The sequence below is a fragment of the Myiozetetes cayanensis genome, unplaced genomic scaffold, assembly GCF_022539395.1.
Source record: "Myiozetetes cayanensis isolate MyiCay16 unplaced genomic scaffold, myiCay2020 scf6-25, whole genome shotgun sequence".
NCBI lineage: Eukaryota > Metazoa > Chordata > Aves > Passeriformes > Tyrannidae > Myiozetetes > Myiozetetes cayanensis.
In genome coordinates, this window is record NW_026087853.1 from 15,759,911 (window position 1) to 15,781,727 (window position 21,817).

At 41.7% G+C, this 21,817-nt stretch overlaps 1 non-coding gene across 1 annotated transcript; it reads left to right on the top strand.

The window, feature by feature from the left end:
• Nucleotides 1-342: 342 nt before the first annotated feature.
• Nucleotides 343-415, top strand: TRNAT-UGU (transfer RNA threonine (anticodon UGU)). Its single transcript has one exon. It is a non-coding gene; the product is annotated as a tRNA-Thr (tRNA).
• Nucleotides 416-21,817: the final 21,402 nt, after the last annotated feature.

Consider the following 21,817-nt stretch of genomic DNA (forward strand, 5'->3'; position numbering starts at 1 on the left):
GCTCCAGAAAGAGAAGGGCAGGGCGGCCGGGCCGAGGGGACAGACAGGGCAGCCGGCGGCTCGCCGGCGGGCGAGGAGCGGCTCCCGGCGGGCCGCGGGCTCCTCCTGGCGGGGGCGGTGGCGGTGGCGGCGCCGGGCGGTGCCGGGGGTGGTGGCGGTGCCGGGGGTGGTGGCGGTGCCGGGGGTGGTGGCGGTGCCGGGGGCGGTGGCGGTGCCGGGGGTGGTGGCGGTGGCGGTGCCAGTGGCGGTGCCGGGGGCGGGCGGGGCCCAGGGCGCCCGGCAGGGGGCGGCGGGGAGGGCGGCGCCGCTCGTCAGACACAGCCGGGGTGGCTTTTGAGCGGCGGCTCCATAGCTCAGTGGTTAGAGCACTGGTCTTGTAAACCAGGGGTCGCGAGTTCGATCCTCGCTGGGGCCTGGGGTTGTTTTTTGGGCTTTCTTTTTAAGATGGCACAGCCCTTGACTGCACCCACGGGTAACGAGCCTGATTTTGGGTATTTTGGTGGTGGCGGACTTGAGTGTGCGTGCGGGCTCCGGGGGCTTTCTGCTAAGGGGAACGCTTTGGAAACAAACGCGTTCAGTAAAATCTGAGTGTTAACAGTAATACCAAATTAAGTCGTGGCTATGCTTCGTGCCGGCAGGGGGGTGGGGGGAATAATAACCTCTTTGGGAAACAGTGTGGGGATGGCTGAGTAAATATTTGCACAGCTCGTGTCACAATTTCCCTGATGGCAGCTTTGGCAAAATGCTGTTAAGGGGTTTAAAAGGAACAAATTGCCCCTGAGTGGAGAATAAGCTGGACAGGATTATCTGAGTCTTCACAGCTTGTCAGGCGAGCCAGCCTGTTGGGTTTATTTCTGTGCTGGAGGCTGGACAGCGGAGGTGTAATGATTCTTTGCCTTTTTATTTTTTTCCTTTTAGGTTACAGAAAGAACTAGAAAGCTCCACAAAAATCCTCCTGAGCACAACACTTCAAAAATATGCATTTGTTTTTTTCAGAAACCTTGTTAGCAAGGTTTCTAGCACTGCAAACACTACAGCAATCGTTACCGACATCAAACAGGGAGATTAATGCATGCGCTTGGTGAGGGGAGAGGACAGCACCTGCAGCGCGCAGGCTGCACGGAGCTCAAACCACGGCAGAGCTCTTGAACAGACAGGCAGCTGCCGCAGGTTGTGGCTCAGCGTGCCAGATGTGCCGAGAGGACCCGTGGGCTGCATCGTAGCACTGCAGCCCGTGTTATACCTCCACAGCTCCTATCACAGCTTCTCTCCAGCCTCCTTCCTCTGCTGAGAGTAGATCAGAGCTGTGAGGATGTACGGGGCTGAATGAGTTGCCATTGCTGTGGTGAGAGGAGCCGGGGGCTAACAGGCTATTTCCCCTGTTTGATTGAACTTGTGCTGTGCCACGAGGCCCAAAAAACATTTGAATCTGCAGGGCTTTGGGGTACTTGCACATAAGGGTTTGCATGGAATGACTCCTTGTTTGCAGCATTGCCTCCTAATCTTGGTGTTACCACCTGACTACCATCCTAGGCAATTCCTTGGTTCGGCAGTCCTCAGGTCCATGGAGGTAGTGCTCAAACTCAGCCCTTGGGAGGATCTGTTCTCTCCAGGGGGTCCGGTCGAGGCTGGGTGTGGCGTTTCTCTGTTGGCAGGGAGCTGGGTCTTGCCATGGCCAACCAGAGCGCTACCAGATCCCTGGGTTGGCACAGGTGGCCTTCAGAAGTCATGCATGCACTTACTTCTAGAGGCTGCATGGTTTGCTTAGTCTCCCGCAGGCTCCTCCAGCACAAACGTGCAGGAGCTGAACTGCTGGGCCCGGCACAGCCCAGGGCGATCGCAGCCTGCGTGCAGGGAGGGGGCTGCGGCGCTTCAGCCACGGCAGGGAGGATCATGCACCAGTGCTGGGCCGCAGTGTTCCCCACGTCCACCGGGTACTACAGGAGTAGGGCTCAGCTATACCCGGTTGTTGGAGCCATATATGTAAGCTGCTACGGGTGCCTTTCTAGAGCGCTGCCGGGACGCTCGGTGTGCCCTCAGAGCCTTGTGGATGCGGGAATGGGGCTTTCATGCCAGGGCTGCCCCGCGGGAGCCCCGGCCACCGCCGGGCCCGGCCGGTGTTACATAAGCGGCGGAGCGCGGCCGATGCCGCCGGACGCCTCCAGAGGGAGAGCCAGCTCCTCCGACAAGGAGGGAGGAGGGGAGGGAGAGCCTCCTCGGAGCGGGTGGAGCGCTGCCGCCCCCGCCTCCTCCCCCGACCGGCGCCGTCGCCGCGGGGGTGGTCGCGGTGAGGCCGCGGGTTCCCCCTCCGGGGGCAGGGCGGCGCGGGTGGTACCGAGCAGCGGGGAAGGCTGCTGTGAATCCCGAGTTTTCGTTTTCCAAGGATATTTCTTCACAATTAAGCAGAGCGTGTTTTGAAAGAGCGGACCCGCGAGTCTCGCCCCGCTGGCCCGTGGCGCACAGCAGAGCGGGTGCCGCGCTGTGCCCGCCGCCTCCTGCAGCTGCACCGCTCCCTGCCTTCCCGTGGGAAGCATCCCCAGTGGCAAGAGCCATCGGGGCCACCTCCCCTGCCCCCAGTGCATCCGCCCACTGGCATGAATGGGAAGCGGAGATTCACCCAGGCCTCTTTCGAGATGCTCTTCCTGCCTTCTGCATCTTCCATAGGACACGTATATACCATTCCCTGATTCCAGCCAATGAGCGACCCCAAAATTTCCTCCGTCCTCTGCAAGTGGCATCATCCGCACTCCAATTCTTGCTGTAAAGGGATCTTTATTAGTAGCTGCTGTTGCTGAAGGTGAGAAATGTGTAAAACCTTTTCTCAAAGACTTTGAGGTGACCTTCACTAGATCCAGTAATACAGTCATTGGAGATATCATTGGAAAATGTCTGTACGGTTTGTTTCTGCAAGCTGTGGTGAGGGGCCTGGGTAGCACTAATTGTGTTTCCATTTTGGACTGCTAGCAGAGCCCCTGGGAATTACCACAGTGTCTGGAAAGACAGATACCCTACCATCGCTGCAAGGCATTCTGAACTCATCTTGGAGATATTTCTTCTTGTTCTGTTTTTTTCCAGGAAATTTATACCCATCTTGCTCATTTCAACAGCAGGAGGCCTTAGACAAGAAGAAGCTATTGTCTTCATGAGTCTACTATTTTTTTTTTTCTAGATATGTAACAGAAAATTACGTATCTAAACATAGCTTACTGCAGTGTGGTGTAATTTTTGACAATGAGAATAGGGAATCAAAGTCTATGACTGTGAAACTTGTTTCATCAATTAAAGAAAAATTAATTACATGTAAACACTTTCAATATTCCACATGCTTTAAATATTGTACAGATGCTACCAAAACAACACAAATTTCTGAAAAACCCAAACAACTTCTCTCATACCAGGTTCCAAGCACTTTCTACACTTCCATAGATTAATAAAGATTAATAAAGAATGTTTGAATTTGTTTTGTAAGTAAGGAACTGAAGAAATTCTGACTTAAGTTTCTGTACTTTTTGCAAGTACTTTAGTTTGATATCAGACTTGGGATTTGTGCCAGTGAGATAAAGCCAGAAAGTGGAAGTTCAGGCTTTTTTTTCCTGACGATGCAAATACAGTCTTCAATGAACAGTGGAAATGTTCAGGTAAAATAACCTAGGGTGTTAATCGTAACATCAAAAAGAAAAAAGTGTTTGTCTTCCGAAGATACTGGTTTCAGTTAGACACTTCTTCTCTCCTAGTTTCTAAAACAACACAGAATTCCTTGTGCAGGACAAGCTATCATGGGCATAGTCAGGCTCTTCCAGGATGTTCCAAGCTTGATGCCCGACCACTTATTTTTTACAAGTTTAACGGTCCTGGTACTTTGTGTAGGGTTTCTTTCTCTAGGGTGTCATTAACAAATCTGCAAGAGTTGTTTGAAGATAAGTCTGCACACCACAATCACCAAATATAATATTGATCCAGTCTGGTATATCCTGACCTCCAGACTGAGCTGTCTCCTTGTCCCTTTTCCTCCTCCTCTGTCAAGAAATCCCTTTTAAAAGGAAGTTTTTAAAATACTGCTGTTCAAGACAAGCCACAGGCCAAATGCATCCCCAGATGAAGTGGGAGCTCAATGCATTAGGACTTTGAATGATGATACAAGGCAATCTTCACAGAGGAGTAACGTTGGATAAATCTATGCTTACTGGTATTCTGGGCAAAAGACCATATTTCTGAGCCAGTTCGCTATGGATGGAGGCACAACTAATGAACCCATTTGGCTTCTAGTATGGATGTTATTTACTGCCACGCTGACATATGAAGAAGGATGATTAAAAATAATGGGGACCTCTCTGGTAATGAAAAACTGCAGATGAATTAAAACATTCAGTGTTTGCCAGGGCCCTGACTGTTGTGTTTTAAAGAAAAATAGTGTTTTCTATTATTTTCAGGGAGTCTTTCTAACACTTGAAGAATGGAAGAAAAGCAAATAGAAATGTCTTATTTCAGCTCCCCAAGATATTTAACTAACTGTGCAATATGTGATGCTAACCATGCTTATATTTTAGTATCAGTGTATGCCTTTAGGTTTTGATGGTGTACTTCAGTATAGAGATGTTGCCTTTTTTTCATGCAGTTTATAATCTAATGATGGGAACACCAGGTCCTGGCAGTACAGAATCTAGGCACAGTATAATAGGTTTGAATATAATGAATGCATACAGCAGTATAGGGGATGGTCCTTTAAAAAGTTTGCATACATGCATAATTTATTATGCATCTGAAAAGAGAGCTTGAGTTTATAAAGGATGAAGTACTGTTCATTTAGAATCTATGCATGTTATGTATAGACAAAAAAATCCCTCCTAACATCACTAAACTCAATGGACTTTTAGACTATTACAATATTTCTGGCTTTCAGGTGACCAAAAATTGGCACGCAAGTAGAACTAGTCTTTGGGACAAGTTGAGGCTTAAATAAAATTTAGAATTGCAACTCTAAAGTATTAGGAAAAAAGAAAAGGTAATTCGGCTTTCTTGCCTGCTTCTCTTGGACTGGTTCTCTAAATTTATCTAGTTCCAGCTTATCTTAAGCCAGAGACTGTAAATGGAGACCTTTTACTGTAAAAGAAGGCTGGTGTCAACTCTGCTTGAAGCAGAGAGACCACTCTGCTAACACTACCTAGTGTTCTGAGTATCTGACTACCCATCTACATATATTTGCTTACCTCTCAAACAGACCCTGTGCATGGGCTTCTCACATTGAAAGCACTGTGTGTTTCTTAAAACAAAGAAATTAAGATGAGAAAGCTTAAATTTAGATACTGAAGTGCAGTCTATGAGAAGCTTTCCTTGTAGATTAGAAATTCCTCAGCTATTTACAACTTTTTAGGTACTGAGTAATGTGAGTATCACATTTTGTTTGGGTTTGTCATTTTAGAATTATCTGTGTCAGAACTTTGGATGTGACAGGTTTTCACTGTGATTTTCGTCTCTCTGCCCCGTTCTGCATAGCTTGCTTGGCACAACAACATGTCTGCTCAATTCCTCTCCAGCCAGTCGATGAAATAGCAGACTGCTGAGTTATTACAGGTGTCTGCCATGAACAGGGGCTGTTACAGTGTACAGCTTCATGTAGTGCACACAGTCTGCATTCCAGCTGTGCTTGGGGGACAAGGGGAACTTGCTGTGCAGCTGTGAAGAGGACTTAGTGACTTTATTCAAGCACAGCAGCATCCATCATGAAGAATCAATTCTTGCTCCTCCCCTCAGAGCTGCAAAGTGCCAAGGGCCAGCTGCCCTCAAAGAGAGTTGATAAACACATCTGAGGAAATGTCAGGCTGGTTCAGGCAAACCTAATACTCCTAAACCACTGCTGACAGAAGCCCGTAACTCATCCAGCCCTCAGTGATGCTTCTGTAACAGCTCAAGCCTCTGATCCAGCATGTCTGTTATCCATTTCTCCATCCTGCCCTGGGCTCTCCACACATCCTTGCTCCCTTGGCTTCATGCTGCTTTGACCCTTCATTTGCATTTATCTCTTACTGTTCTAATCTGCTTTTTAAAAGTTGGTCTTTAATTTATATCTCTTTGTTGCTTTATCCAGCCACAAAACCCCTTAGATATGCTTTTTCAACACACTCTCATAGACAATTTCAATCTTTTTTTTTAAGGCCCCCCCCAAAATAGATAGATTTTTCTGTGATGATTTTTCATTTTCCTTTTTTTTTTGTTTGTTGGTTTGGTTTTTTGTTTGGTTGGTTTTTGCTTGTTTTGTGGGTTTTGTTTGTTTGTTGGTTTTTCTTGCAAGGCATTTATATCCAAGTACTCCAGCATTACCTATACCATTTAATATTCAACTTGGCTTTTGTGCTTCCTCAGTGTTTCAATTTCCTTTTGGCTAAGAAAGAGAAACTAGGTGAAGATGTAATACAGCTGGACAATTAGCCACTAAAAATAGTTTGCAAAAGGTTTGGGCAATATAGCGACCACTATAAACATCAGATTTGCAGATGATGTGGATTCAGGCTGAGTGGTTTCCTTAATCCTCATTGCTCTGCTGAATGATTTACTAAGGCTGCTTTTTAATAAACATTCTTAAACCAACTATATTCTCCTACTATCCACAGTCCCCAAACTTCAGTTGCCCAACTTGGCCTACAGAGTTTAAATTAGAAATAAAATCCTAAAATAAGAATATGGTGACATCTGTATTGGTTTTTTCTCATAAAAATGATGTCACATTTTTTTAAGTCAAAACAACTTCAGCATCAGTTATAGAGTGGTAGCTGAATTAGAGTGTCATAAAATTGAAGTCCAATGGAACTGAGTAACTAGGGTGTGAGACCTATTTTGTTCAGCTGGGTCTCTTGGTTCCCTATATTTCATTCAAATGAAAGCAATGACAATTCACTTAGTTCTCTGTGGCAGCATGGTCCATCAGCATTTCACTCATACCTACCTTAGAACTTCCACTGACATCATCCTGAGGAAATGTTGGCTAGATGCTAAGTAAGGACTTCAGCATTTGGCTGCCAGTGATGACAAGTCCATTAGTGCATATGTGAGTATTACATGGCTAGAAGGATCTGTACTGACACTGAATGTCAGTGAAGTGCAAGACTAAGAGCAGGAAGTTACACCATAAGTTCTACACAAGCTTGATCTTTAAGGGTAACTTAAAAGTTACTGCTTTTTGGCTTGTTACATCACAATGGAAAGTTACTAAGTTCTGTTCTAAATAGAGTGCTCATCTTTAGTTATCATATGCCCTGTATTTCTGGGATGTTTTGTCAAAGCTGCAGATAATTTCTAAAATTGTTTGTATTCCTGAAGATCTCAAATTAAAATTATTTCATTAGTGAAACTGTTGGGTTTTTTGGTAAAGCAAGCTTATTGTATGATTCTTCATTAATTCATTACCTTTTCATGCATAATCATTCCTGCTTCAATTACTATTGGCTCTCAATTTTCTCTAATTTTTAGGTGTATCCCAAAACACCAAACAAACAAACCAAAATACCTCAGCACATTTCCTTGCCTTGGTTTTCTGATCCTACAACGTGAAATTGTGGGTTTGTCCTCAAAAAAGCAGAGATTTCTGATATATCAGAGTTGGCACTAAAGAGTTTTGTGATAGTGAAGAGTGATGGTGTGAAAACAGGGAAAAGAAAACCTTGCAGACACTGAGAGCTGTTTGCCCAAATCGGGTTTTCTTTTTTCCTGAGGATTCCAAAGCACCGTAACAATGCAAGGTGTCAGCTAATGCAAAGGATGATCAGACCTATTATCTTGGTAAGGCTTACCTACTGAAAAATTAGTGAAGGATATAATTACACTGATTGTTAGATGCATTCCAGATTATTATCTGTGACAATAAAATTATTATCAGTTAAGATTTAAAAAGCCATTCAACTAATTAGTTCAGGAGAACTATTCAAAACACTGTCCTTGAGGTTACTAGAATTAAATTCCTAGCATACATAGTGTATATTTCTAACTTAAATTCTGATGTAGCTTGCTCCACACAAATTGGCAAATGCCAGGACCTGGCAATATTGTAAAGACCAGAGACTCTCTTGTCCTAAAGTTTATGAGAGAATTCATTGAAATTTTAGCCAGTCACAGGAGGCAGCTGAGGCTGGGTGGACAAAGTGTTACAGAGGAACCCAACGAGTCTGTTGAATCCAGACATTAGGCACATATTCACACTAATTTCTGATCTGCAAGTCTTCCCTAATGAGGTCTCAGCACTGATATCAACAATAGTGAACTCTGTAGTGCCTCATGGGCTGCATCTCTCTAGTCCTTGACATTCAGTCAGTACACAGCACAGTGGAAAAAAGCTCCCTGTCACCTTTACAACTTAACCTGTACATAAGTACTCACAAACTGTTTTTACAGTAGCATTTCTGTTACTGCTATCAACCAATGAGGGAGAAGACATCAGAGAAGATTTCTTCAGAATTCTGGAAGTGGACAATACCAGAGGCTTATTTTTCCCTTTCCCCTTGACCTTTTGACTGCTTAGCCACTGCCTCTTCTAGTGCAGTTCCTTTTCATCTAAGAATGGCTTTGGCTAGCATGGGAGTTTTAGACTCCTCTCATTATTCTTCTTCCCCTCTGAGCTCCACAGAACAAATTAGGATTATCGAGTCCAACTCCTGGCCCTGCATGGGACCATCCCCAAGAGTCACACCATGTACCCGAGAGTATTGTCCAAACGGTTCTTGAACTCCGTCACACTTGGTGCTGTGACCACTTCCCTGGGGAGCCTGTTCCAGTGCTCAACCACCCTCTGGGTGAAGAACATTTCCCCAAAATCTAACCTAAATCTCCCCTGGCTCAGCTTTATGCTCTTTCCTTGAGTGCTGTCACTAATCACAGAGTGAGGAGATTGGTATCTGCTCCTCTTCTTCCCCTTATGAGGAAGTTGTTGACTGCAAGTTCAGCCTGTTCTCCAGGCTGAACAAACCAAGTGACCTCAGTTGCTCTTCATAAGGCTTCCCCTGCAGATCCTTCACCATCCTTGTGACTCTCCTGTGGATGCTCCAAAATAGCTGAATGTCCTTTTTATATTGTGGTGCCTAAAACTGCACACAGCACTCAAGGTATCTGCCATTACACTTTAGTCTATAACTTGTTAATTACAGGCATTCTGCCTTCGTACTGTTTACTTTTGGATGAAATCTTACCCCTTTTTTTGAGTGTCCCCTGTAGACAAGCCCTTAGGTGAGCCTTGCAAGTAACTTAATTTCTGTGAGACTACAAAGGCCCCAAGCAGAACCTATAGATCAGTTTCTACTTGAAGTTAAATCCAATAAGGTAAGTTATAATTTAAAACCCTCCTGAGGGAGAGATGAGTCTTGCATGGTCTAGTAGCTGTCCCTGACTTTGCTTATTGAAAGAAAATGACCCATAGGAAAACTGACAGAAAAAGAAGCATTTTAGTCACGGAATATTTATTATTAAAGATGTAGTTTTACTTCGTGGTTATAGTAGAACCTATGACTTGATCTCCTTTTTAAAAGATGAAAAAAACCCAGTCTTAACTGCTTTTATTATTAAAGGATTATTATATATTAATAAAAAGCTTAGAAAAGTCTAAAAAATACTCCCCCAAAAATATAGTGAACTGTGTCCAGATGTATTACAGGGCTTAGGCACATGTGAGCCTATCCAATGTGATGCAATTAACTATGTCAGCCTGTCAGCTGAAGTTACTATAGGGGACTGCATGTATGCCTCAATTGCTCAGATAATTGCTCAGTTCATATATGCCAATTGATGAAAATCAGTAACTTAGGAATATAATAAGTAGCTTACTGATACTCCATGTAAACAAATGTACATCCCTTTGTAAACAAATGTATGTGTGCAAAATAATGATGCATGCCGTTTATTCAAATAATCCCTTAATTCTCCCCAAATTATCTATTTTATGGTAATTTCATATTTAGGACTAGTAGTTAATGATCTGAAAGTCAATTCAGTCACTATAGATTTGTATAAATATATTATTGTACAATCTGTGAATTGGAGAATATTTTGATAAAATTGCAGCTACTTTGAATTTGAAACAGTAAAGACCAGCTGGATGAACTTACATGGGCATGTGCCTCTGGTATCTGGGACTACGTGTTACCAGACATTCAGCACAGGGTTGATATAACTAGATTGAATTTGTTTGTTGTACCTCAAGGATATGAGACAGGTATTTGTCCCCTTCTTGCTACTGAAATGCTGAAGAAGATGTTTTTTGAGGTGCCCTACGAGAAATGCATTTTTTTCCACCTGTCAAAGTCATAGGAACTTCAGACCAAAGGGTACCAAGGAAGAGAAACTCAAGCGTAGCCAAGATGCCACAGTGATGTAGCACAATACCAATGACTATTTCCTAGGAATAATTTGGTTTACAGATAGGGATAAAACTGCTAATTGCATTGGGAGTCACTGACAATCAGGGTCACTGGAACACAGTTGTGGAGACTCCCCTCTGTCCTGACACCAACAGTCACCCAGCACAGGCAGAGAACTGGCTTAGCGGCTGCTCCCCAGCAGAGATGTTTTAGTGCTTCCAGACTAACCATCTTGCCTGGTGATAAGTTCAGATAAGGTCTGGGACACTTCCTCTGCACAGGGCTGCTCTCGTTGCTTGCAAGAAATCACTCCTTTCCATTACAGGTGTGCTGAGAACAGAAATTCTGCACTGTGAAGGATTTCAGTATTTCAAAAGCTGGTGCAATTTCAAGCTGAAATTGAGAATAATATTGACTATTCTTTGAGTGGGTGTTTTCACAGCTGACGGGCTTATTTTATGGTGATATAATAAAAGCCATATTCCTGAGTTTGTTTGTGGAGAAGTTGTCTGAGACTGCAACAACTTCAATGAACTGAACATCCATTTTCTCTACTACCTTCTTCCAACCAAAAAGACAAATTATTCTGAAAAGGCAAATTATTCACTTGGAAAGAACTTAGCTTGGTTTAGCACACTTTATTTTGATAAATACAAGCTGGCTGTTTCTTACCATGTTTATATCTCTAGATGCTTATACACAGATTGTTTCATATTTTGTTGTGGTATCATTCCAGGTATTAAACTGAGTAGCCTACAATTTTCCATCTTTTCCTTTTCCCTTTCTGTGAAAGACCACTATAGTTGTTCTCATCAGTCCTCTGTGCGCCTTCAAAGTAGTCCAGATTGTTTCAATTATTTCTTAACCTTCTAAGGTTCTTAACCTTTCAGCAGGCTCTGTTATCATGGACATGTCACAGCTAAATATTTGCTATCTGTTCTCTTCTAATTCTAGCCAGTGTTCCACATCACTGAAATGTGTTAAGAATCCGATCACAAATACTATTTCTATGAAGGCTCAGGCACTGAACACTTTGTCCTTTTACATTCCTTCATGCATTTTTCACCATTCCTGCGTAAGACCAGTGCAATGCTCTCCGCCTTTTATCCTGGATGTATTTATAAAAGCTTTCTCACTGCCTTTTATGTCCTTTGGTGGTTGCATCTCCTTTTATTCCTCAGATTTTCTGATGTTATCTGCAAATCAATTTAAGTTGTGTTCACTGAGCATCTGTGTTTTCAATTTTAAACAGTAAATTTTTGATTTGAAGGTCATTACTAAGCTATTGATGTTCTCGATGTTGATCATTTACAGTACATCTTATCTCTCCTCTGCAGAGGAATAACCCACAATTCTTTCAATTCTTTCACTGCTGTATTCTATTCCCAAAAATGGCAAAAGAATATTTCAACACCATCTGAACTATTTTCCCAATTTTGTTGTATAAAACAGAAATTGTAGCAAATCCCATTTCAGAAGAATGTGGATTTTGACCGACTGGATATAAGACTAAAATAAGATTTTATCAAACTTCTTGCAGCCAACTGCTATTTTAGTAACAGTGCTTCAAAAATGGACAAGATCCACAGGAACAGGAGAAAGAGGAAATTAAACCAGTCTGAATATATCTAACTTGACAAGAACATCAGATAATGCTCCATTACAGCAATGCTATTGATGACTTACTGACAACAGAGATCTGGCAGAGAAAGCCCTTCTTGCCTTCTGCAGGATAGAAGTGCATGTGGGAGATCCATATCAAGGAAAAATCAGGCTGCCCTTAGGCCATTTCCATGGGGAATACAGATCATTTTGGACAGATGGCAGAACTGTAAAACCTTTTCTATATGCCCTAGTTATCTTTGATAATCTGCCAGGCCTGGTTTATACATGAACTGCGTACCCTTCTTCCTGGATAACTCAGATTTTGTTTCTAGCTAAGGTGGTGAAGTTTCTCACGTGAAGGAAGTCCAACTAAGAAGAAAATCAGTCAATGAGAACTGTCAAAATCGTGGAAGATGTTTTGTTGGGAACAGTAGAGCTTAAGCACAATAGATGAATATCTAATTTTTACGTATGAATTATCTTTGGGATTCTGTCCTGATATTCTTTATTCCTTAACTTGAAGAGACTGTAACTGTAATATGTTATAGTTATAACATATTATAATCTGTGTTACATTCTTCTTCCGGAGATTCACTCTATTCTGAACTCAACTGCAGTGATGAAGCGGTCATAGGTTCAAACCCACAATGAACTCAGTGTCTTAATTTGGCATGGCAGAGCATTCACTCATTTTCTTTCCTTTCGGTATGTGGAGCGCCATAGTCCAGCTGTCTGCAGCCCCAAGAGCTCTTCTGACTCCCCAGATAGGTTAAGATCATCCTCCCACAGAACATTTCCATCCTTATCTTCATAGATTCTCTGATTAAGAATCGCATCTTTCAAAGACTGGAAGTTTCATTAAGTTTTGCACATCTTTATAGTTAAACCATTTTTCCAGTAGATCTAGTGCATGAGATGTAGAGCTCTAAAGAAAGCCCTTGACCAAAATCTGCAAAATCACCTCTAAGTTTTGCTGACTTATTTGAGGGAACTTCTAACTACAAAAAGAGTCTTTCACAAATTAGAGCCTTCTTACTCCTTTGGCTGACTCCAGAAGTTTGTCTCAAACTGATTTCCCTGAGGATTTTCTTCTCTCTACTCTGCCATTTCCAATTCTCTGGATGATTAGAGCAGATAAGCATCATTAGCAAATCAGTAGTGTTTGGCAGACTGTCTTCATTCTCCTGCTAGGGCAGCATTATGCTGTCATCAATAGTCCATCAGTCTTCTCAGATTTCACAGCAGACAGTGAGGCACAGTGCTCTTCTAAATGAATTATGTGATCCAACTGGATCCAATCTTCTTGGAAGAGCACACTTTATGACTTATCCTGGTGATGGGGGAGAGGTGAAAGCCACTGACTCTGATGATGCTACTTCAGTCCTGGAAGTGGCAGAAGAAAATGGAATATATACGGGCACTTGTGCTGTGCAGCTCAGCAGGTCAGGATGGAGTTAAGGAGCCAGGGCAGTGCAGTCTGGAAAGCTATGGCAATGGAGAGCAGTTCACTTGGAGCAGGCTCCAATGGGTTAGTTCTCCTTGCAGGCCTACACAGTACATAAGCTAAAGGCTGAGCTCTTCTCATGTGATCAGAGGTATAGAGTAACAAACCTAAGTGAGGTTATAGCCATATGGAGACATGGATAAAGTCAGACCAAGCACACTGGTTTATACAAATTGCTCAGACTGTCAGGAAAACACTGTATGACTGACAGAAAGCAAAGGACATTTTTTCATGGAGAATCAGTTGCTTGATAAAAAAAAAAAAATTCCAAACTGCACAATACTCCTCACAGGAAATATATTATGTTGCTAGCATTAGTTAGAATGAACCTTACTTAAGAACTGAAGACATGAGTTCAGCAGTTAGTGGAGTTCCTGTAGCAGGTACCATGTCTTGCGTGGTTGTCCAAAGGGTCCTCCTGGAGCTTGGTGGCCTTGCGGTCTTGGCTCAAAGCCGTGGACTTTCTAGTTGTGTAATAGTGACCATCAGGCACCAAGGACTCCAAAACTGTTGGGTTTCAAGCAGAGCACAAAGGAATTAGTGCTTTTCAGGTTAGTTCTTCCTGTTAGGACTCAAGGGATGGTTCCCAACAGCAGGAATTTGCTGCCTGCACTTGGATGGTGTCTTAATGGTTGGACTTGAGGGCATGGTTTAGGGGTGATGATGGTGGTGTTGGGTTGATGTTGAACTCTTGAAGGTCTCTTCCAACCCTGATGATTCTCTGACTCATGATAGATATTGTCACTTGTGAGGGCATTTGGTTTTTATAGTCAGCTTTGCCTCTCCTGTATAACTCAAATTACTGACCAGACTTCTTTAGGCAATACATGTTTTTCTAGCTTTAAGATGTTTTTTTTTCCTTAGGTTTATGCCAAAAGATGGATGACTCTTATATTTCTCATTTTTCTTGAGGCTGCTTATAGTCTGTACTGTATCCCCATGTGGTGGGATGATGATGGGAGAAATGTGCTGTAAAATGCAAGATAAGAAATTTTTTATTTATTATTTTCTTAGATATGGATAAACTGATGCAAACAAACAGTATTTTTCTCTTCTATCCACTCCCATCCCCTTTCCCCTCCCTTACTATCACTAGGCTTCTTCCTTGGCAGTAAGATGAGTTCACTTCTCTATGAACAGCTTCAGGCAGTGGAAACACTGCATGGCCTTCCAAATAGCCTGCACGTATCCTGATCAATCCAGCTGTGGTAGAGCTGTTATTTTCAATATTGTCAGCAAATGACAGGAAGTTCTTCTTGACAGAGAGAGAGAGACAGACAGATAGACAAATAGGAGAGAGAGTTAAATTGTTCCCTGGCTCTGCAAGCTGTTGCAAAACCAACTGCTGACCTGCCACTGCCCTGAATGTGGAAGTCTTACCACAGTGAAGGTTGAAGTATATGAGCCTGTGCAATAGTATTAAGCCTTACAAGGGTTGTGTATCTCTAACATAAACAAAAGTAGCCTAGAACATTTTCTGAAGACCTATCCATAGTCTAATGTCTCATCTGTATTAATGTTCATCAGGAGCTGAAGACATTTTGCTGTGCACTCTGTGCAGTGTGTTAGGGAAGCTTAGCTTGTGCAAGCAGCTAGGCTGGAGTGAACTACTGGCCATCAAAAAGATTTAAGTTGCTTTAAATAGACTTGTAGGAATCTGAAATACTTTAATCGCCTAGCTTGCAGCAAAGCTTTTGCGGTGTCTGGATTTATTTATATTCTCCTCACATCCTCTGGAGCAAGAGATAATGGCTGATAACATTTTCTTCTACCCCACTAACTTCACGTAATTATTGTATAAAGGTTTTTGCACATGTCCTCGGACCTAAAGCATGGTGACAGGGCTGCCTGTGCAGAACAGAGGATCTGTTCACCAGAGTAAATAGGAAGTGAAGAGTCAGGATTAGATACATATTTTATGAATAAGCAATATGTGGAAAACAATTACTGTTGTGAAAGAGTAGGTGGTTCATTAAATTTTAAAGTCGAAGAATTTGAAACTATCCATTAGCTACAGCACGATAGGTTTATCCTGGCCTTGGACAAGGGTAATGGTGAGGTGGAAATCTCCTTGCTGTGAGGAAGGGAGCAATGTATATGATAGACATTGCATAATAACTATGTATTTAGTATTCACCCTGAATCTTGTTTTGAATATTTCAGTGACCTTGTTGAAATCCCAACTCAGTTGCTTTCATCATTACTATGATTTGAACTTTTATTGCATGTTTGCCTGATACGGGAGTGGGTTGGGTTGAGCTCTGATGGACCCAGATTCAGGGTCCCTGTGTCCAAACTCTTCAGTCAAGCACACACTGTCCTGCACTTCCTGCTCCTGAACACGGACCGCTGGATTTAGCAACAGGCAGACGTGGATGAGGAGCTCTTTATCAGGGCATTAATAGGCCTTACAGGTCTCAATCTGCCCAGTTTGGGGTCTCACCCACCTCAGCCACATCCCGTGTCAGCCCCCTGTAAACCCCATCAACCCCTGTCCCAGTGCTGCCAGAGCAGGGCTGGTCTCCAGCTCCCCACAGCCCTGCCCTGCTCAGCCATGGGCCCTGCTAAGCTGGGCCTGCTCCTGCTGCTTCTGATCTCCTGTCTCTGGCTGGAGCAACTGGATCAGCCCAGGCTGCCAGGCTCTGTCCTGCTGCCCTGGGGCACACCACACCACAGGGACCTGTCAGCTATGCCTGCACCCCACTGTGTCCTGTCAGTCCCATTTCCAGCTCACACTGGATTTTTGTAGCAAAATGTGAAATGCAACTGGGTATTTCTTTTTACGAGAAAGGTCAACATAAAGCTCATTTGGGAGTGCTTTTTCATGCCTTACATGTAGAGAGATCTCCCTGTATTATGGAAAAACAGTTCGTCCTGAGTGACTTGGCCCAGTGTTAACTTGCACATCCACATAAAATACATCAGCATTTCATTTCAAAACCCCCAGCCCAGCTGATTCCTCCATGTACTTTTCACTTCACTGCTCTTTAAATTAAATTTTTCTTAGTTTATACCATCCACAAAAGTTTGAACTTTTAATGCCCAAGGGGCATCCTGGAGTGAGGTGTGTCAGGCTGCTGCTGAGAGTGGGGGAAACAAATGGAGTTACTGATTGCCTTGATCTTTGACTGATCATTTTTTGGAATGCCACCCATGCCTGCTAGAGAGCTGCCAAATTAACAGAAGAGAACAGATTTTATTGCATAGTTTCTGAGATGTTGCTACTTCTCTGATGTCAGAAAGCAGCAACCTGTGAATGCAACTCTCCTACTAGTCAGGTTCCAGTCTCTTACAGAGGTAAATCTGCATTCCCAATATCTGAGTCTTGGTCTTGAACACCCCAAAGTCTTGTGGGCTAAAGTAAAGCAATAGTATTTCAGTTTGGATCCTGCATTTTGATGTAATTCAGCTCTAAGTGTAAAAACATCAGTAGTCAGAAGACACCTCCTACTCAAATAGTCATATTCCAGTAATCACAAGGACACAGAGGAAAAATGTCACTTGATTTGGATGAATTTTCTCTACTAATTTTCAGTACAGCTTAGGCACAAACAGTGGTGGGTAGTTTTATATAAATACAGACATAATCTAACATCTCATCACCTCTTTTAAAATACTCAAAGTACATTTTTAATGGTGTAAATCTCGTACAGTTTCATATACAGACACAGCTAGAAGTGGCACTAAACTTAAGATGAGGAACAAACACCATACTACTGATGCTGTTTGTGGACCATCTACAGCTTTTCTTCTTTCTGCAAGAAACAACAGGTTCACTGAGAACTCCAGCAATGACACTTACTCAGAGTTATCAGGAAAGAGAATTTCTGGGGGTGAATGAAAAAAAGATTTGATTTGACTGACATGCACTTGAAAGTTGTATATCATATTTCTGGGAAATGAGGAAGTGGAGATGGAACTGTTGTGTGGATTTCCCAAGATGGCCTGGATGATTCACGCAGCTAAGCTGGTACTCCAGATGACTGCTTTGTTTTGTACAGAGCGTGTCATGCCCTGATTTATCCCAAGTCATGCTGAACTTGGTTTATATAAATGTAATGGTCATAGATCTCTTTCCTGGGGACTTTTTGTAACATCTTGAATGGTAATTTGGTATAAAAAACATCAGCAAAATTCAAGTTTAAAAAAAAAAAAAAAGAATAAAAATTTGCTTCTTTGGACTGAAAGTCATGAGTTTCCAGATATTTCTCTTATGGCTTCAGGGTTCATGATTTGATTTTGGAAGGCCCTTTGTCCCAAAACTGATATTTTTTTACAACCTTTTGGTGACATTTTATCCCATATTATCAGTAATTGTGACTTGTCTTTTTCATAGAATTTGTCTCAGTGTTCCAGGGTTGTGTTATGTAAACAGAATTTTAAAATACAGCAGTTAACTGCCTTTCATGCAAGAATACAAATAAATCTAGTCATAGAAAGGATGAATAGGGCCTGCATTGGGCTGCTGTTTGCATATCAATTGGCCATAAAGAAATAAAATTTTCTATGCACTTGAACAACTTGGCAACCTTGGAAAAAAGCTTCTTAGATTTCCTTTATTTACTACCATTTGGCCAATATTTTTGGAATATACAGTGCCTATATGCAAGATACACTATGTGGGTTTTATGTTTATTATGAATCCTTTTGAAAGCTGGACATTTTCAGTGTTCATGATAAAAATCTCTCAGTGTTTTCTTGTATATAATGTTCTGTTTCTCAAAGTGGCAGAGTTCACAGAATGAGTATAAAGAAAGCAATCAAACATTAGCTGGTCTGATACAAACTGGGACCAAAAAGTCCATCACACATAGAAGCAGCCATCCACATTTTTCACAGCCCTGCATAAAGTTCAGAGAGCAGTGTCTTTCAATGACAAATGAAGCCAGAATCAGCAGAAGTCACTCACTTGTCTAACCCATCTGTTTTGTTCTCCATTCAGTGGGAAAAAAAAATAAATTGGTATTGTAAAAGACCTGGTCAACATATTTATTGATCTGAGGTCCCTGGACGCATCCAAGGCATATGCAGTTTCTGTACTAGTGTGAGTCTTCATCAAACTGATAGTTCTTCATCTGGAAACTGGCATGGGTCTCAGCTGTGACTGTGTGTGTACACATGCATGTGCACATTGAATCTGCAATGTTATAAATGCAGATGATAAAGCATTTGCCAGCATTTCTCAATACTGAGATTATTAAATTGGGACTATGAAGAATAAAGAGGTAAATCATGGTTTAAAAGCTTCACAGCATGGTGTACCCTGCTTAACATGGCCCTCTTACTATTTGTTCATTTGACATAATACTGATAGAAATTTTCAAGCATGATCTGTAATAGAGAGCAGTATTAGCTGTATCACTATAAAAGGTAGCTTTTATATGCTACTTGTTTATTCAAATTTATTTAAAAGGCCTGAAAATTTCAAGTGCTTCTGCATATGTATTAACATCTAAGAGCCAGATCAGAATTCAGTCTGGTTGTTCTGACTTAGTGCACTGAATGACTAATGGAATAAAAATCAGGAAATCTGGGCTTTCGTCCACATTTTTCTGCTTTTTTGTCTATTTTTTTTAATTGGTTTGTGCCTTGGTTTCTCCATCGCTAAAAAGAGGAACATTTCACTTGTCCATATTGGTAAAGTGTTTAAGACGCCAAATAAATTTGGTCCATCAATGGAAAGCTTTATTCATCATCTCTGTTGCTCATGGACATTTTGAAAATGTATTCATCAGATGTAGATGCAGTAGTGCATTTGCGACCTTATTTCTGTTCAAGAACTAATTAGAAAACCTCAAAATATTTCTCAAGATGTTGAAATAAAAAACAATGTAAGATTTAACAAAGGACTAAAGTCTCAAGAGTGTAATGAACAAATCTTAAGAAATCCAACAAATTAAATACACATAATGAAGTTGACCAGCTTTGTGCCTCAGTTTCTCTATCTGCAGAATGGGATTAAGGAAATTAATGGTTTCCTAATAAAACAGTGAGAATTCAGTCATAACTGCCCTGTATGTTGAAGATGTAAATGAATTGATAATGATTGCTTTGGGTTTTTTTGAAGACATAATAAGAAGGCATTAAGGAACTGAGACTTTCTTAAAAAAAACCCAGAAAACAAAAAACTTGGCTTCAAATGCATGTTTACAAACCAGTGATTGGCTTCTCCAGGTGATTTGTTGCCTTTGACATCCATGAAATTAGGTAGACTTTTCTGGAAATAGGATCAGATTATTTTCCTGATACATCTAAATCTAATGATGTCAGGTTCTGGAATTCATGTGGGTAACAGTTGGCAGCAGTCAGACAGATTTATGGACCCTGGCAGCACCCAGATGTATACCAGGAACAGCAGACAAGCAGCAAAGGCTGCAAGTGAATATATAATGAAAGTCAGAGGATACAGCTCGTGAAAGCAATTGAAGAAATTTGGATAAAAATTCCAGTAACCTTGCTGCGATTGGTTCCTGTTGACAAGCAACAGACATCAGTTCTACCCCTCCTACCATCTTGCTGGGTGTCTCACAAACACGCGTTGAGTTGTGGAAATGGAAGTGTCAGGGAACTTGAGCCAAATCCATTCAGGAGTTAACTCAAGGAGCATGTGCTTTTTATTATAGCTAGTTTCATGTAGTGATAATGAGCAGCCATGTGGCATTGCAACCTACTCCTTATTTAGAGCATAAAACAGCTTTATTCCTGCAAGGGCAGAGCCAAATGTTTTACAAGCAAGCAGTCTGCACATTTCAAATGAGCTGCTTCTATAATTCTAGCATTTTATAGTAAGAACCAAATAGCATAATTATAGGTAAGGCAGCGGTGGTGCTGTGAGGAGATGATGGAAGTGTTTTTCATTAAACAAGCAGAGCTGGAAGCTTGTGTCCTCCTGCTGCTGGAGCTCCACAATGCTCCCAGAAGCCATTGAAGGAAATCTTAAAAACGTAAGAACATACAATGAACATGTCCTAGAAAAAGGTATGTAGCACAAAATGAAGTTCAAGTGTGCCTGGCCCGTAATTAGCTTAGGAGATATGGACAGGGGTCCTCTGATTGGAGCTCAAGGCTGGCAGATGGCTGCAGCCGTGTAAGTAGCTCTGAATAGATTACTTTTGAAAATGAAATAAAAATCAGTAAAAAGTAGGGAACAACAGGGTTTTTCTTTTCTGGCTGAAGCAGCTCTGGTTTAAATTGATAAGGTAGCTATACTGGGCTATTTTCTTCTTTTCACACTGCAGAAGATTTGAAGAAGGCTGTGCTGTGGGCCTGCTCAGGTGCTATGGGGTCTTGTCTTGTGTCCAATACTTTAACAATCACTTGCTTCTGCACAACATATAGAAGGGCAATTTGTTTATTTGATAATTCATTTTGTAATAACATGGAAAGCATGAAACTAGAATCTGTTATTTCGCCATGTCTCAGGATATGCTATTTAGATAGACAACGTAATATATTGCATAAAATGTTGCACCAGTTGTACTGCAACCCACTGTACTCCTCTCTAAAATTATTTTTTCAAGTCACTATCTTCTGTCTCATTAGTAAGAATTTAATATGAATGTGTTTATAATGTGCAGAAGGGGCTTTTCACTGGTGTGAAACAATTATGTATAATCCACAATGCACTGGGCGTTTAGCCAGCCAGGGTTGTAGGCAAGTGCCATATGTCATTTCTCAAGTACATGATACATCACTGCTTGAGACCCAAGCATATTTTACCACACACATTGCCCATCCGTTTCTTGTTTTTATCTGTGGATTCTGCATGTTTCTCATTGCAAGCTTTATGCCTTCTGTTGTCTTTGGGAATCGCTTTGCTGATTATGTATACTGTCAGCACAACCAAGAGTGGAAGTGATGCCATATTCTTGTTTAATGTAAAATTGAAGGTTATATTTCTGAGATTGATCTGTTATTATGATGCCCATAGGAATTCTGCAAACCTAAGGAACAATACAGCTCCTTTGTTAGCAGATTAAAAAGAACAATCCTCAAAGCAGTTACTGAAAAAGATAAATTTTTTTCTCTGGTCTGCACTTTCAGGTGTCTGGTATCTGTTCTAAATTATAAAGAGATAACAGTTCTGGTTTATCTGCCTATTTATTCCGCTTGCAAATTTCCTCTTTAAGAAAGCTTTTTAGTTTATTGGAAGGTTAAGTACATTATGAATAACCATCAGTTATTTACTTCTCAATTGCCAAATAAATCCATTAAAATGGAATAAGCCAATAGTAGGACTATCAGATTAGTGATGAGGACAAAGACATTTTGAAATGGAACTTTCACATTGAAATCAGAGTTGTATTTCTGCATGGGGTGTTCCATTAGATCTTCAATAAAATATGCTTTGTGGGTATATATGAGACTGAAA